Here is a 17,976-nt window from a genome sequence, read left to right as displayed (position 1 = left end):
AATTGGACAAGGGGAAGGAGAAAGTGATCGAATAGCCGTAAAAGCCGTTCGACAACATCCGAGGTAAGTCCTCAAGAAGTGACCCTACTTCAATTATGTGAAATGATGTATGGATGTGTATTGATTATTGATTATGTGTGTATGAGTATTTGAATGATACCCGGGCTAAGTCCCGAAGGCGATTATGCTAGTGATCATAATTGTGTTTGAGCCTTAGTAACGAAAATGAAATATGTATGTCCAATGATTATTGATGTATGTGCATGAGAAATTGAATGATATCCGGCTAAGCCCGAAGACGTTAATGCTGGAAATTATGTCCGGTTAAGACCGAAGGCAATTGTGCTAGTGGCTACATCCGGCTAAGACCAAGGCATTCGTATGAAGTCATTCTATCCGGCTAAGACCAAGGCATTTGTGCACGTGGTTATATCCGGTTATATTCAAGAATCTTGGGCTGGAGGTGAGTGTTGGTTGCTGTAATGAATTCAATTAGTACGCTCGAAAAGCCCAAAGAATAAGGTACGTTTATATGTGCATTGGAAAGTCAACATGTTTGAGCAACATTCGCTCAATCGTCTAACAATTTCAGCTATTGAATTGATCGATACTTTGTGAAAGTATATAATGATGAAGTGTGAAGTAAGAATGACTATGTGAATGTGTATTAATGGAATGATGCATTTGGTTATGTGAATGTATTGCTTTAATTAAAGCTGATTATATTCCTTGAGACTTACTAAGCATAAAAATGCTTACCCCGCTGCTTTGGCTCTCTGTTTTATAGATTTCGCCGATAGCAATCGGATTCGGGATCAATAAAGTCAAGTCATCCACACTATCAACGTCTCTATTTTGGTATAAATTTTTGGTTGAGCTTTGAAATGGCATGTATAGGACTACCCCTTGTTGGTTAAATATGTTGTGATGTATTTGTGTACGGCCATGCGAAAATGGCTCGTAAAAGTGAAGTATCGACTTAGACTATTTGCGGTTTGTATATGTATATATTTGGTGTCATGATGTGACCATGGATTGGAAATGGGAATGTTGGTCACATGATCAGCCATTGGTATGGTTAAAATGATCATATATGAACCTATGTATGGCAAGACTAGTTGGTTCATGGAGACTACAAAATAGGTAAGACCTACCTTAAAAATAGAAGCTGCCAGCTGCAGTGACGTGAATGTGAAAAAATCACCAAAATTTGTAGGAATGGTATTAAATAGTGAATAAGCTATGTAAATGAACCTTGATGAGTCTATTTTCATATGGAAGAAACGAAATGGTCATAGGAGTTACAGGTTAAGAGATATGAAAGCTATTGTGAGACAGGGCCAGAACGGTTTCTGGGTCCCCTGTCGCAACTTTAAAAATTTACTATAAATTATTCAGAAAGAATTAGGAGTCATGCCTTATATGTACAGATTCCATTTTGAGTTTAGTTTCATTAGAAACAAACAACACCAATATTAAACCCCTGTACAGAGAGATATTCAAGTTATAGCGCGCGAAGGTCAGAGCAGTCGATCCCTGTAACATGGGCGACTTTAACTAATAAACTGTACCAATTGGCCCAACCAAAAATTCTAGAAATAAATCCATGGATGGATATATGAGTCTAAATTCAGGGAAAATTTACGAAACCAGTTTCCGAGTTTTGAAACTCGAGATATGATTTGTAAGACGACGGTGATGCAGTTTTCCAGCCTGACTGGAAATGTCAAATTGGTGGCAAAACATGTGAACTTGGGTTGTTAACCCCTCGTGTCCGACACCGGCGATGGTCTCGGGTTCGGGGTGTTACAGTTTTGGGGTTACTTGAGGAGTTCGATGACATCACTTTCAATTATATCCCACGAGACTTAAACCAGATGGCAGATGCTCTAGCAACCTTGGCTTCAATGATTAAAGTAAATAAAGAGGAGGAGATGAGACCCATTCAGATGAGTATCTTCGAGGCTCCAGCTCACTGTTGTAACATTGAGGAAGAAGAAAAGGATGATAACCCTTGGTATCAGGATATATTGCGATATGTGAGAGATTGTAAATACCCAAAACAGGAAACTGAAAATAATAAGTGAACTTTAAGGAGATTAGCTTGCGACTACATTTTGGATGGGGACATCTTGTACAAAAGAAGAAAGGACCAAGTACTGTTGCGATGTGTTGATGTAGTGGAAGCTAAGTTAATCTTGGAAGAAGTTCACAAGGGTGTTTGTGGGACGCACACTAATAGTTTCACGATGGCTAGACAAATCATGAGGTTTGGATATTAGTGGTCTACTTTGGAAGGGGATTGTATCAACTAAGCCAAAAAATGCCATAAATGTCAAATTTATGGAGACAAGATTCATGTACCACCTTCACCTCTACACGTTATGACTTCTCCATGGCCTTTTTCTATGTGGGGCATGGATGTCATTAGGCTAATATCACCAAAAGCTTCAAATAGGCATCGCTTTATTTTTGTGGTCATTGATTATTTCACGAAGTGGGTAGAGGCTACTTCTTATACGAATGTTACTAAGTCGGCTGTAAGTCGTTTCTTGAAGAAAGATATTATTTGTCAGTATGGGATGCCTAAAAGGATCATATCAGACAATGCACTGAACTTGAACAACAAAACGATAGCAAAAGTTTGCAGTCAGTTTAGGATTAAGCATCATAACTCTTCGCTGTATCGCCCAAAGATGAATGGGGCAGTGGAAGCTGCTAACAAAAACATCAAGAAGATAGTGGGGAAAATGACTGAAACCTACAGAGATTGGCATGAGAAGTTACCATTTACACTCTTAGCTTATCGAATGTCTGCTAGAACCTCTACCGGGGCAACTCCTTTCTCGTTGGTTTATGGGATGGAAGGAGTGTTACCCATTGAAGTGGAAATACCATCTCTTCAAGTCTTGTCAGAGATAAAGTTGAATGAAGTTGAATGAATATAATCGCGATATGATCAGTTGAACTTGATTGAGGAAAATAGGCTAAAGGCCATTTGTCATGGTCAGATATATCAGAAGCGAATGATGCGAGCTTACGACAAGAAAGTGTGACCAAGAAAATTCCACGAGGGGAATTTTGTGCTGAAAAAGATCCTCCCTATTCAGAAGGACTTTAGAGGAAAATGGATATCAAATTGGGAAGGGTCGTATGTCGTGAAGAAGGCTTTCTCTGGGGGTGCATTGATCTTAACGGAAATGGATGGGAAGAGTTTGCCCAATCCAGTGAATTCAGACTCAGTCAAAAAGTACTTTGTCTAAAGGAGAGAAGAATTCAGGGTGAAAACCCGCAAAGGGCGCCTTGAGTTTTCGAAAAAAAAATAGAGAGGCCAAGGTGAAAACCCACAAAAGGCGCCTTGTGACCAAAGGGGTTTTGAGTTGAAAACCCGAAAGGGCAGCTCAAATTTTGAAGAGCACACAGTAATCTTGCTATATCTGATTCAACGAAGAGTGAAGCGCGTTGCATATCGGGGCATCAACAAAGTACTTTGGATCTTTTAAACACATGTTGAATTCAAGAAAGTCTTCATGGAGCTGGCATATAAACGCTCAAGCGGCGATATCTAGGGCATCTAACTTTTGTCCTATTTGCTATCTTTGGATTCTTTTTCTTCTCAAAGATAGGCTTTCAGATTAATTTCCTTTGTATTTTTGACAAATTTATTCAAATCTAATTATTCTCAAGATTAAATTCATCTTCCATTATTTTTGAAGTATGTTGCATTAAAATAATGATAGATGAACTAAATAATTTTCACAAATGAAGTTTTGCTCATTACTCTGGAAATTTCTAGATAATACAAGAAACTAAAATAGAACAATTGTTTGAAGAATTCACGTAAGTGAGGTTTGAAAGAACTCGAGGAAATTCTTTCTTTAGTTTAAAATGATGATTGGACAAATCAAACGATTCGATCCTAAGAGAGGATCATCTTAGAGACATTTTTGGTGGGTTATAGCATTTGAAGAATGGTACAAACTCACAGGCTGAGTAGGAATGATACTTCGAGAGAAATAAGGATAAACTTCGACGAAAGAATGAGTGGTGACGTCTGGAATAGGGGTCATATTCATAAACATTTTGCATTATAACAGGTTTAATTAGGAGCATTTGACTCACTTCGATCATAGCATCCTAATCATTAGGCATGAACTCATACACATTATACAGGTTATGTCTTTCAAGGGACAATAAAGATTGATGCGCCTTAACCCCCTAAGCAGTAGGGTAACAGGCTAAAGCATGGCAGATTTGACCTTCAGGTGTTTACGCTGAAGCGGATCCAAGATGATTTAACATCTCTGTATTGTCAGAGAACAAATCGAAGAAACAGATTTGGCATCTCCATATTCGGAGGAGAGCAGATCAAACACATAGCAGATCTAACCTTCGGATGTCTTCACATCGAAGTAGATCTAAGATGATTTGGCATCCTTGCGTTGACAAGGAGTAGATCGAAGACATAGTAGATTTGGCTTTCACGTGTTTATGCTGAAGCAGATCTAAGATGATTTGGCATCTTTGTACTGTCAGAGAACAAATCGAAGAAATAGATTTGGCATCTCCATATTCGACGGAGAGCAGATCAAAGACATAGCAGATCTGACCTTCATTGAAGCAGATCCAAGATGATTTGGCATCTCTGTATTAGACAGGGAGCAGATCGAAGACACAGCAGATATGACCTTCATTGAAACAGATCCAAGATGATTTGACATCTCTGTATTAGACGGGGAGCAGATTGAAGACATAACAGATTGGACCTTCATTGAAGCAGATCCAAGATGATTTGGCATCTCTGTATTAGACAGGGAGTAGATCGAAAACATAGCAGATCTGACCTTCATGTGTTTATATCGAAGCAGATCCAAGATGACAGATTTGGCATCTCTGTATTAAACGGGGAGCAAATCAGAGATAACAGATTTGGCATCTCTGTATTAGACGGGGGAGCAGATTGAAGAAGCAGATTTGGTGTCTCTGTATTAGACGGGGAGCAGATCGAAGATAACAGATTTGACGTCTCTGTATTAGACGGGAAGCAAATCAAAGATAGCAGATATCGCCTTCCTGAGTTGCAGTGAAGCAGATTGAAGCCGTCAAGAGGCCATTTCAAGAAGATCAAGGATCAAGAACTCAAGACTCGGCGAGCCTGGGCAAAATTGGTCCTTTTATAGTCTTTGCTTTATTCCTGTTATACAGCAATGAACAAAGAGGGCAACAGAGACACTCAATTTTGCCGTGCCCGTAAATAAGTCCAAAACAAAATAATAAACCCCAAAAAAACGAAGTCCAAGTTCGGTCTAGAATTACAAATATAATTTACCGATCGAAATGGCCCATTACTTGAAAAGATTTAAGGTCCATCTACAAGCTTGACTCATATGGAAATATAATCTTCAATGATATGCAATCTTAGATATGATATGCAATCTTAGATATGATACAATCTTAGATATGATTGCAATCTTAGATATGATATGCAATATTAGAAGATATGATTTTGTAATCTTAGAGATTTAATTTGTAGATACCTTTTAATCTTAACCGTTGATGTAATTGATCTGTACCGTTGGATTTGAGGAGGTTCAACTATAAATAGAGACCTCTTCCTTCATTGTACAGACTGGAGTTTTGGGAAACAATAAAAGTTTTTGAGAGCTTTCACTCAAATTTCTCTCCCACTTACGTTCTTATTTTCTACAGTTTGTTCTTATTTTATTCTTTGTTCATCTTCGTTTTCAACCCTTTTATTTTGATTTAATCCATGTTTCCTGATTTTTTTATATATTTTAATTTTTAATAATTTTAGTATCATATCAAACTCTTTCATTTTTTAATAATTTTTTAGTATTACTCTTAGTAAATTATTTTTTAAATTTTACTCAAATCATTATTTTAAAAAATATATTTCATTTAATTGTCATATTTTATCCAAAAGTTTTTCTAAAATGAGGCAATGTTTTTCAGATTTAGGAATTCGGAAATAGTGCCCTAACATGTCAAGTTGCGATTTCCGTTTGTTTAAATGCCTAAAGTATCCTTCTAAATAGATTTTTTAAATCACGAGATGATTTCAGTTACGAGAGTTTAAGAATATCGTGTCCTATCATGCTGAATGTGATGTTTGTATTCTTTCGGAGCTAAGGAATCTCGATTTTTCAACTTAAATAATTTCGGTTTTAAAAAAGGGATCCTATGTTTTAAATCCTTTCAAATTTTTGACATTAAGACAGAAAACTATTCAATTTGGTACCAATTTTTGGCGTTGCGAGGGTGCTAATCCTTCCTCGTACGTAACCGACTCCCGAACCTGTTTTCTTAATTTTTGTAGACCAAAACTTTTTATAAGGTGATCCAATCACACCTAAAAAGGTTGGTGGCGACTTCTGTTTTCATTTTTCAAAAGTCGATCCCCATTTTTCAAACATCCCTTTAAAAAATGGTTTCGACAATGAGCTTACCATCCTAGGTTCCCACCCTCTCACTTTTTTTTTTTATCTATTTCTAGGGATTCTAGTTTCTTTAATATCTCGAATCCGCAAAATTCTCCATAACCTAATACTCAAGGCATAGCCAAGGGATACGTATAGGTCTTGGCCCCTGATAAAATTATATATTTAGTCCCTCAAAAAATAATTATCCAATTATGTCATTTTAATAAAAAATGTAATTTTTATAATATCATTTTGGTCAGTAAGTGGTTTTGAATGCCAACAAGGGGTTGCGGTTAAATAAAACCATTTAATTTTCCATTTTCAACTTTTATTTTTCCTTTCTATCCTCAAATTATTAATAAAATATTTACAGTATTTAATTTGTTTATAAAAGAAGAAATATATAAGGGTGAAAAGATTGAGTCAGGAGTCTTTGCACCCTTAAAAACTTTAGAATTGGTCGTATAGGCGACAAGTGAAGAATTTTCTGAGTAATTTAGTTGGTTATCATGTTTTGCGTTACTTCTTTTTTCGCCCCTTTCAACAAGTCGTCCTAAGGCTTCGTTCATTGCTTTCTTATTTAACTTGATTTACTTACTTTAATAGCATCTAAAATCCTTAAATGCAATAAACAAATGTGCTTTGTTTTCTTGATAGGGAGAAATCTTCCTTCCTGCTTAAAGAAAATTCTAGACATTGAAATTATATAAATGTGTGTTTTTTTTTTTTTAAATTTAAACATCAAAATCAATAATTAATTTAATATTTAGAAATTTATAGAAAGGGACACATTGCCACTTATCAAGACCCCGTGAATGACTTAAAAAGGTAGATAATATTTTGTTAGCGTTAAAAAAACTCTTTTAAAAAAATCAAATTAAAATTTAATTTGTTTGGATGCGTATTTAACTTTTTTTTTAAATTATAAATTTTAGCTTGATTGACATAAATATTATTGTTAATATAGGAGGATGTGAGTTTGAGTGTGCCGAAACCCATTATCCTCCTATTTATAAGTTAGAGAGGATTATGAATAATTTTAAGCATTGTGTAAAAGAGAACAAATATAATCAGAATAAAAATATCAAATTAAATTTAATCTAGTTGAAATTTGAAACAACTTTGTAATACCTTAAGGATGGAAATCATTGATCACTTTATCTTTCATTAAATGTAATTATATATAGAAGTTTCTATATTTAAAAAAAAAAAAATCAGTTCAAAATGACCGATTTCCCAAACTCACACGAAATAACATGTGAAGATGTGGGTATGAGATGATCTTGGAGAAACCCTGAAAGAGATACGAGATATATAGTGATTAGTTATTTTTTAATTAATTGTTAGAACGAACTTCTCTCATTGCCACTTGGCTTAATTGGGAAAGAGATAGACATAAACTGTTTAAAAATATATGTTATCTATCTTTCATTATCCACTCTCACTTTATTACTTATTTTGTTGAAACCTGATTATGACTTTAGAGGTTATAATAAAATTATGACAAGCCATTTAACCTCTTTTTGCTCTTAATTCCTTACAAATGGATGGTTCTTTTGGATTATACGTGAAAAGCATTTATTTACTTTGAATATAATATCTTATGTATCAATATCATCCCTTCAGTTTTCACAAGATTGATTAACAAAGCTCATCAGTTTAATATATTTCAAAAAAAAAAAATGAATGGATTTTTATATAAAATTTTTTTTGCAAGTGACTTTAAAGAAAATAATATGTTTAGTGCTTCAAAGACTGCTTAATTGTTTATTTTAACTTGCAATATACCCTGAATGAAAACATATATATATATATATATATATTTATGAAGGTTTACTAGTGATAAAGGGTATTTTTATGAAAAAAATGCGAAAAGTCAACCTCCCGCGAATCAGGAACTATTTCTCGACTTCTTTCGCTTTCTTTGAGTGATTCAAAAATGGTAAACTTCCTAACACGGTTTGACTCATGACTTCATGAACTCAGCATGACAGCCACTGACCCCCAAAACTCATCCACTTTTAATTATAACCACCAATTATTTCTATTTTTTTAGATACATATATTTTATTATATCATAATTGTATTTAAACTACTTTTATTTACAATATTTTTAAATATTCATATCAAATTAATTAATTTAAAATTTATTTACCCCTATATTTAATTTCATTTAAGATATAGTGAATATTGTAAAAAAAAGTAAAATATGTTTTATAAATGAAAATAATCTAATTTATTAATAATTAATTTTGGATACAATGGTAAAACACATTGCATTCCTAATAAAAGCTGCAAAAGTTTGAATCTTAGAGATAATATTGGAAGGAGGGGAAGTCATGAACCTCGAATCTTGCAGGTACCACCAACTGAGGAATCCTCTCCACGAGATTGGAGACAATAATTTCGATTGTTATTTATTTATTTATTTTTACTTTTTTATAATTGGTAGCTTTGAATAAGGTTTTCCAGCAAACCAATTTTAACAAGGTTATTTTTATATAATTTCCATGCAAAAAATCTTTAATTTAAAACTTACAGAATTTTAAATCCTTACCAGAATATCTCTAAGAAAACCTAAAAGAATATTTAGATAACTTTTATTTTTGTTCTAATTAATATTTTTATATTTTGTATTAAAATTTAGATTTTTAATCATATATCTTAAATTAATCATAACTCCATATCTCAAACTAGCTAAATTAAAAAACACTATACACTTAAGCTCTATAGAACTTACAACGATCAAATTGTTGTAACAGCAATGGTGGTGGTGGGACTAGGTTTTGTGTAGATTATTAATTAATATAATAATCTGCACTTTTTGTTATTATCAGTTAAAATGAGAAAAGATAATGGATGGGATTATCAAGTGTTGATAAGACGATATTAATTTGACGTGGCTCACATTATAATCCACAAATCTAAATTGCTTTATTTCTAGAACTTTGTTTCAAGGGTCCTACTAGAAATTAAGACCACCGATAGCATTTTGTCCACAAAGTTTTATAAAATTTAATTTCTCCATCCCTCTATTCCTTTTAAATCCTTTGTTTAATAATGGTTAAATCAGCCTAGAAAGAGGACAGTATTACGAAATGTTAGCGAAATCATTCATCTAATTTTTTTTTTAATTTTATTAGTAAAACAATGCATATATATACCCATTATGATATATTTAAAAATAATAATAAGATATGTCTAACTTATAAAATATTTAAAAAATCACTAGTAAGATTTAAAAAAAAATAAAAACTCAACATCAATTAAAATTGCTCACAAGTTTCAAGGATGAGGGGCTTATCACTCAACCGATGAAATGATGTAATTCATGAGTAGATAATCATCTAGATGTTTGAAGCGTAATTAAATTAGCCCAACTTGTCAAATATTAATTAAGCTCGTACTCTTGCATTGATTTTAATAATTGATAAAGTTGACGTCCTGCCCACTTTTTATCATATAGATTATTGTCAAAAACAACCTGCAAAGTTGATTTTAATGGTAAGAATCCGAGCATCTTTAAACAACATGGAGATATTTTAACTTTATATATCGAAAATGGTCATTGGAGTTTACGTCATGGGAATCAATTACATATACTACATCCAAAATTATATCACTTCTCAAAGTAATTGAATCATATATACATATGTTCTTTTATATCCTTTTTAAAGTTTATAAAGATTATTTTTTTTTGGTACTTTTGTATTGACCACTTTATCTAAATGATAAAAATAAAGATAGACATAGGTGGAAGTGGAAAATTTTTTAGGGTTGAAATGAAATTTTAATTTTAATATTTTATATTTTATACTTTTTCAAGGATTAAATTAAATTTTCATAATTTTAAGCGGATTAAAATGTAAGTTTATCTTTACTCAAATTTTTAAATTTTCTAAATGACCAAAACAATAAATTTTCATTTTAAAAGAAGTCAGCCCGTGTGAGCACCTAAATTCGCCGATGGAGAGATAATAGTCCTTCAATCATGTTTTGTTCCGTAATTTGAACATAGTTTCCTTTTATAGCGTGTGGATAGAAAGGATTTGCCTAAGAATATATATTTGTAAAATTGGATATACATTGATGAATGCTATTTTTTTTTTTAATTAAGCACGTAGCTGCTCCACCTAGGGATCTACTGAAAAATTATTTAATACATATATTACGCATGTACGTCTTTATATATTTATATGTCAAGACCATTAAAGTATCAAGATGTGCATGAAATATCTTTTTCAAGTTGAATGTGCTTCTTAATATTTTCGAGAGGTTTCGAAATATTATCTACTTAATTATTTAAATAGACGTTATTTTCTTTGAATGTCACCTTTGATATAATAGGCTCAAAAAACGTAGTTCAGGTAAAAATATTGTCTCAAACCCAATTAAATCGACCAACTCCATAATCTAAAGACTTATACGCTAAGCTAGTTGGCATCTAAGATGCAAGTAACAAGTCATTATTAATAGAAAAGCAAACAACTCATGAATAGAAATAAATCTTTTTATTAAGTCTATTCATTGATTAAGCTATACAGGAGTACATATACAAGAATGAGAGAAGGTTAAAGCAGAAGCTAACAAAAAACTAATTCAACTGATTTAGTTACTCAGTCTGCTAATATTCTCCCCGTGTTCTTTAGAAAAATTGTTTAGTGAGATAACATTGAGTTGTTCTCGAAAGTGTTCAAAGGCACTAATATTCAATGGCTTAGTTAAAATGTCTGCAATTTGATCACAACCTAGTACAAAATTAATCTGCAGTTAACCATTGGTAATTTTGTCTTGAACAAAGTGAAGATCAATTTCAACATGCTTCACTCAAGCATGAAGGATTGGATTTGGAGCCAAACATACAATACTTGTTTTGTCACACCAGATGGTTGGTACATCAGTCTAAACAATTTCAAGCTCAACAAGTAACGACGGAAACCAAGCAAGCTAAGTGCCAATACACGGTCGAAACCATCTTAATCTCATATCTCATATGTAAAGCTGACGGTCAAGACGTGACTACACGGTGTTGCTCATACAAGTTGATGAGAATCTGCAACAAATGGCGAAAAACTCAGCCACCGGTAGAACGTACGGACTAGCACCCAAAACACAATAACCCCTAATGATATGCCATTTGTATCCTATCGATTCCTAAGGTTCAATCGGGATTTATACATTGCCAAATCTTCGTCGAACATTTTCATAAAATCTTATTCACAATTAATGCAATTATAAAGCATTTAAAACACAATTATATTAATGCTTATTAACATACAAACTTACCTCGGAGAGAATCAAACTATCAATCCACTATTTTGTTTTTCCCCCGATCTAATTTTGAACTTCGTATTTCTTGATCTATATATAATCAAATTTAACTTATTTAAATACCATTCTATTCAATTTAATCCAAAATTCATATTATGGAAAAATTACACTTTTCCCTTTAAATTTTGAATTCTTTACAATTTAGTCCTTAGTTCATAAAACTGCAAATACATGCAATTGAGTCCACACCCATGCTAGCTGAATTTTACCTATACTCATGGCAGCCCATATTTTTCATTTTTTCACACATTTACCATACAATTTATCACATTTCTCATTTTAATCACTAATTGACAATTTTATCAAAAATCACTTAACAATTGTTGTTTATCTAATAACAACCATCTATTTTCTACCATCAAACATCAAAACATATACATATTCATCAATGGTAAAACCCTAGACTTTTAAAATTTTCACAAATTAGTCCTTGGGCTAGCTAGATTAAGTTGCAGGGACTCCAAAAACATAGAAATAATTAAAAACGAATCAAAATTCACTCACCAATTGAGCTTGCAAGCTTGGCCAAACCTAGCATGCATCCATGGCCGAACTTAGTTATTTTATTAAGTTACATTTTTAACCTTATCATTAAACCATTACAATCACTTAATTAATGTCCATATTTATCCACTCATATTAACAACGATATAATTACCACATAAGGACCTCTATTTTAAGGTTCCATAGCTATTAGACACCTTTAGCTATTAGAACACAACTTTTACACTTTACTCTATTTAGTCCTTTTTATCAAATTAAGCATGCAAACGTTAAAATTTCTTAACCAAATTTTTATACAATCATACTATCATGATGTAGACTGAAAAATAATAATAAAATAATTATTTTAACCTCGAATTTGTGGTCCCAAAACCACTGTTTCGATTTGACTAAAAACGGGCTGTTATATGCCCAATCAGCATCTGAGAACCCCATTAGTGTGACTCTAGAAGGTTGAAAATACAACATAATATCAAGAGTTCCTTTAACATATCTTAAAATATGTTTAACAGCTTGACTAACTTTATTCACTACAAATGCAATGTCAGGTCCTGTCAAACATAGGTACTACAAACCTCCCACAACTTTCTTATACAATGTGCCATATGTCAGCTGAGTTCCTATATGTGTAGACAACGTAGGAGCACTCACCATTGGAATAGGTGCTGGCTTGGCAACAACCATTCTTGCTTGTTCAAGTAACTCTCGGGCATATTTCGTCTGAGAAACATGCATACCATGATCTTGTTGAGTAACCTCTAGACCAAGAAAGTAGCTTAAATGTCTAAGATCCTTGAGAGAAAATTTATAATGAAGACATTTGACAACTTCATCTATCTTAGCCTCGAGTGAACCTATTATCAAAATATCATTTACATAAATCAACAAAATAACATGTCTAGTAGTAGTCTTCTTAAAAAACAAGGAAGGATCAGCCTTAGAGTTTTGAAATTAAAGATCATTGACTAGAAAAACATACAATGTATCAAACCAAGCACGAGGTGCTTGCTTGAGTCCATATAATGATTTTTTAAGTTTGCACACTAGAGGATGGCCTGTTGAATCACATACTTTGAATCCTGGGGGTTGTTTCATGTACACAGTTTTTGACAACTCACCATTTAGAAATGCATTATTGACATCCACTTGTCGTATCTTCCATTGTTGAGAAACTGGAACAATAAGAATAGTACAAAATGTATTAGCCTTGATAACATAGCTAAACATTTCATGGTAGTCTGTACCAACTACTTGTAAGAAGCTCTGTGCAACCAATCGAGCCTTGTTTCATGCCACACTATCATTAAGATTGATTTTATTCTTAAACAACCACTTGCATCCTACTAAATTATGACCAGTTAGTGTAGATACAAGATCCCATGTTCTATTTTTAATTAACGCCTGTAGTTCATGATCAACTACCTTCTTCTAAGAAGGAATAGTCATGGCTTCATAAATATCCCTTGGCTCAATCTATTGAATTCAAACACATAGGCTTTGGGCTTGAAGATCCCAAATTTTCTCATAGTTACCATAGGGTGCTGATTACCATATGCCATATCAGAATTATCATTTGTTTTAAATAGAGAACAACTATATACCATAATCGAAAAAGGAACCATTGAATACTAAAGACATCTGTCGTGGGTGAAGAAGGTGTTGTGCTGTGAATAAATGGAATTGTAATTGTAATAGATGGGGTCTGCACAAATACTAACAAAGTAGGTGATGACCAAGGATTGGCAATAACTTCATGAGGTGGTCTTGGTAACTATTTTGCAAAAGGAAACTCATGTTCGTTAAATTTTACACGTCGAGAGATATAAATTCTACCATTTGAATCTGCACATCTATACCCTTTATACTTATTAGCATATCCTAGGAACACACAAGGAATGGAATGATATTGCAACTTATGGCGGTTATAATGCCTAGTCAATGGATAACAATGACAACCAAATACCTTTAAGTATTCATAGTTTGATGATTTACTAAAGAGTTTCATGATAGGAGAAATCCACTTAATGCTTTAGTAGGTAAACAATTCATTAGATACACAACAACTTCAAAAGTAAAACTCCAATAGAATAATGGAAGTGAAGCTTGAGCTAAAAGTACCAAACTTGCCTCCACTATCTACTGATGCCAGCATTCCACAAGACCGTTTTGCTCAGAGGTATGAGGATAAGTCAATTGATGCCTAATACCAAAATTCTGAAAATGAGAAATAAAACTTCAAAACTCACCCCCTCCGTTAGTTTGCAATTGTTTAATCTGACATCTTAGCTGCAACTCAAGTCATTAGATGTTCACACGTATGATTCACATCAAACCAGTGTAAAAAACCTAACTAGTTTGGATCTGAAAAATCAATATAATTGTGATGATTGGATTGAACCCATAAAAGGGTGTTTGAGAGCTTTTTAAGTGGTATATTAATTTAGTTAGATGATGATTTTTAATTTAGGTTTGTTTGAAAGTCTTAAGGAGAAACTGCAAGATTCGCAAGTGTGCTGCAGTAAAGTGTAATTAAAGTGTGGGTTCTAACTCGTTGACTTGAATGTTTTGATGTTATGTTTAAATGATATAATTGATGACTAAGCTTGCTGGTCAGGCTTGGCTAAATGGCTAAGTAATTAAATTATAAGTGGTCGAACTAGGTATGTTTTGAGCCTTAATTGTTTGGGATGTTAGTAAAAAATGTGTGAATGAGTGATAATTGTGTGATTGATATTGTTGTGGATGATTAGTTAAAATGGTGTATGTTGATTGTATGTATGCATGATTCTAGACGAGAATGAGGTACGCATGATATATTTGTATGAATGATTTGCAATGAAATATTTGAAAGACTACTATACATGCACTCGAAAAAGAATTGTAAGTTTTATGAGATTGTGATATGTTGAACGACACCATTATAATGGTGAATTGAATGTTGGATAAATGATCCTATTTACTGAAAGTATTTGATAATATGAGGTTGTGTTGATCATGCCAAAGAAATGTGAAAGTATCGAATTCATGTCTATGTATGAGATTATATGACATCTTACATGTGCATTAGGGTGGGATTGATATTGTGGTTGACAGAGGAGTTCCGTGGGGATTCGGCGACATATTAAATTTGGATTTATTCATAGTCAGTGCAGTGCAATAGAGATTTGAGGAGATTTGGCAATTTTATTGCATTTATTCTTTAAATGGAAGATTTTCTGCAATTATGTTTATTTGATGGTTTTACTACATTGAGCTTTGCTCGCATTCATTGGTGTAACAACCCGGTTTTAGCTAAATCAGAATAGTGGTTTCGAAACCACAAAATCTGAGGTCATAAAATTATTTTAATATTATTTTTGGTGTTTACAGCATGTGAATATATATGTGTTAAAGTTTCGTGAGCTAATTTTATTGTTTAATAGCTCAATTTGATAAAAGGACCTAATCGTGTAAAATGTAAAAGGTGCATTCTATTAAATGAAAGATCCTTATGTTGATATTAGACCATTGATAGTGGAATTTGACATTAATGGGCTTAATATCATGAAATTTAATGGCTTTTAAGTAAGGTTAAATTAGTAAAAATGTAATTAAACTTATATTAAATAAAACAAAGTTAAAATAAACTTTAAAATCATCATCTTCAGCAGAACTTGAAGGAGAGAATACTCCAATTGTAGGGCTCATATATTCGACACTTGCATAGCTTGATTAAGGTACGATTTTAGCTCGATTTTTGATGATTTCTACATTTTTGTGATTGTTGCTTTGAGTACTAGCTAGCCCGTGTTTTAATTTTTGAATTTGATGATGTCTTTGTGATGTTCCATTGATTAATACTTGATTTTTATGATGTTTGATGATGAATTATGAAAGCTTGGTGGTTGATATACATGTTTTGTAAAGTGATTTTGAGTAAAAATGCATATTAAGAATTAAATTAAGAAAAGTGAAAATTGTGGAGTTAAATTGTGAAATAAATGAAAGTTTTGGGCTGCTAGGAGTCCCTAGGAAATTCGGCTAAGCATGGGTCTTATTGAATTTTGAGTAAAATTGTGTTTTTATGAAATAGGGACTAAATTGTATGAAATGTGAAACTTTAGGGGCTAAAGTGTAAAAATGATAAAATAGGTATTTTTGGATGAAATTGAATGAATTGGTGATTAAATGAGTTAATTTTGAATACATATAGATCAAGAAAGAAAGAATTCAGATTTAGATCGGGAAGAATCGAAGGTTATCGAGTAATCAATTCGATTCGTCAATTCCGAGTACAAGGTAAGTTCGTACGTGATAAACATTGTCATAATTATGTTTTTAATGCTTTAATAATGCATAAATTGTATATATACGACTACGGTTGCATACAACAACAAATCGACTAAGTTTGGCACTTAGTGTGAGTTTCGAGCTTAGGCTATATAAGCACTTAGTGTGCGAGTTGGAATAGCTTTGGCTATATGTGACACTAAGTGTGCGATACTGAGATAGCTTCGGTTTAATGTGATGACACTAAGTGTGCAATATCGTTATAGCTTCGGCTAATCATTTGTGCACTAAGTGTGTGAGTTTTTAGAGTATTGAAAAATTTCTGAATGATTTAATGTATCGAACAAAGAGGTGAGAATGAAAGAAATAAATATGAGAAAGTACAGGTACGTACAATACCTATGTGGTAGTTGATACTATGTGTATGAAGCTTGATGGATTTGTATATATATCATAAATGGTCATGGATTAGAATCGAATGATGATATGAGATTTATTAAGTGTTTATTAATTGATGATTTGTATATTATGAACTGTTGAGTAAATATTTAGTACGAACTTACTAAGTTATGAAGCTTACTATGTGTTATTGTCTGTGTTTTATAGAGTATCAAATCTAGCTCGGACATCGGGGATAATCGGGAACCATCATCACACTATCGACTACTTGTTGGTATTCTTGAATGCTTGTAAATATGGTATATCGCATGTATAGGCTAGTGAGTTGATGATATGATTTGAGATTTGATATAGCCATTAGATTTGGCTAGCTTTTTTTGAAAATGTTGGTATGTATTTGGTCATTTAAGTTGACCTAATTGATGTGCATAATGCCTTATATATATTGGCTTGTTTTGAGTATGTTGGCCTTAGTTGTTGATATAGTTTAATGATGTATTTTGTGATATGAAATAGTTGATTATATGATGAATTAATGTATATGGAACTTATGCAAGTTGTGATAATTTTAGCATTATGATTTGGTAGGTTTTGAAGGCGGAATTGAGTAATTGAAATGGTTGATGATAAATGGCATGATATTCGTGTGAATTGGTATATTTTGGCTGCTTATAAGTGTATGGTAAAGGTTCCAAATTGGTTACTATGTGTGTATGAGAAAAGGGTGGCAAATTAGCTTTGCAAATGGCCTATTTTTGGCCACACAGGCAGAGACACAGGCGTGTTTCTTAACTGTGTGCTTCACACGGTCATGCTACATGACCGTGTGTCTCCTAGGGTACCATTCGAATTAAAGTCAATATACCCTATAGGTTTGGCACGGCCTAGACACAGGGGCGTGTCTACTGGCTGTGTGTGGCACACAAGCTGGCACATGGGCGTGTGGTCGGCCGTGTGACCCAAGTCAATAACCTCCCTAGTTTTCCCATGGCCTTGGCACATGAGTGTGTCTTCGATCGTGTGGTACAAGTTA

This window comes from Gossypium arboreum, chromosome 3 (assembly GCF_025698485.1).
Source record: "Gossypium arboreum isolate Shixiya-1 chromosome 3, ASM2569848v2, whole genome shotgun sequence".
In the NCBI taxonomy this organism is placed as follows: domain Eukaryota; kingdom Viridiplantae; phylum Streptophyta; class Magnoliopsida; order Malvales; family Malvaceae; genus Gossypium; species Gossypium arboreum.
The sequence above is the reverse complement of the archived record's forward strand: the minus strand, read 5'-3'. Positions refer to the sequence as shown.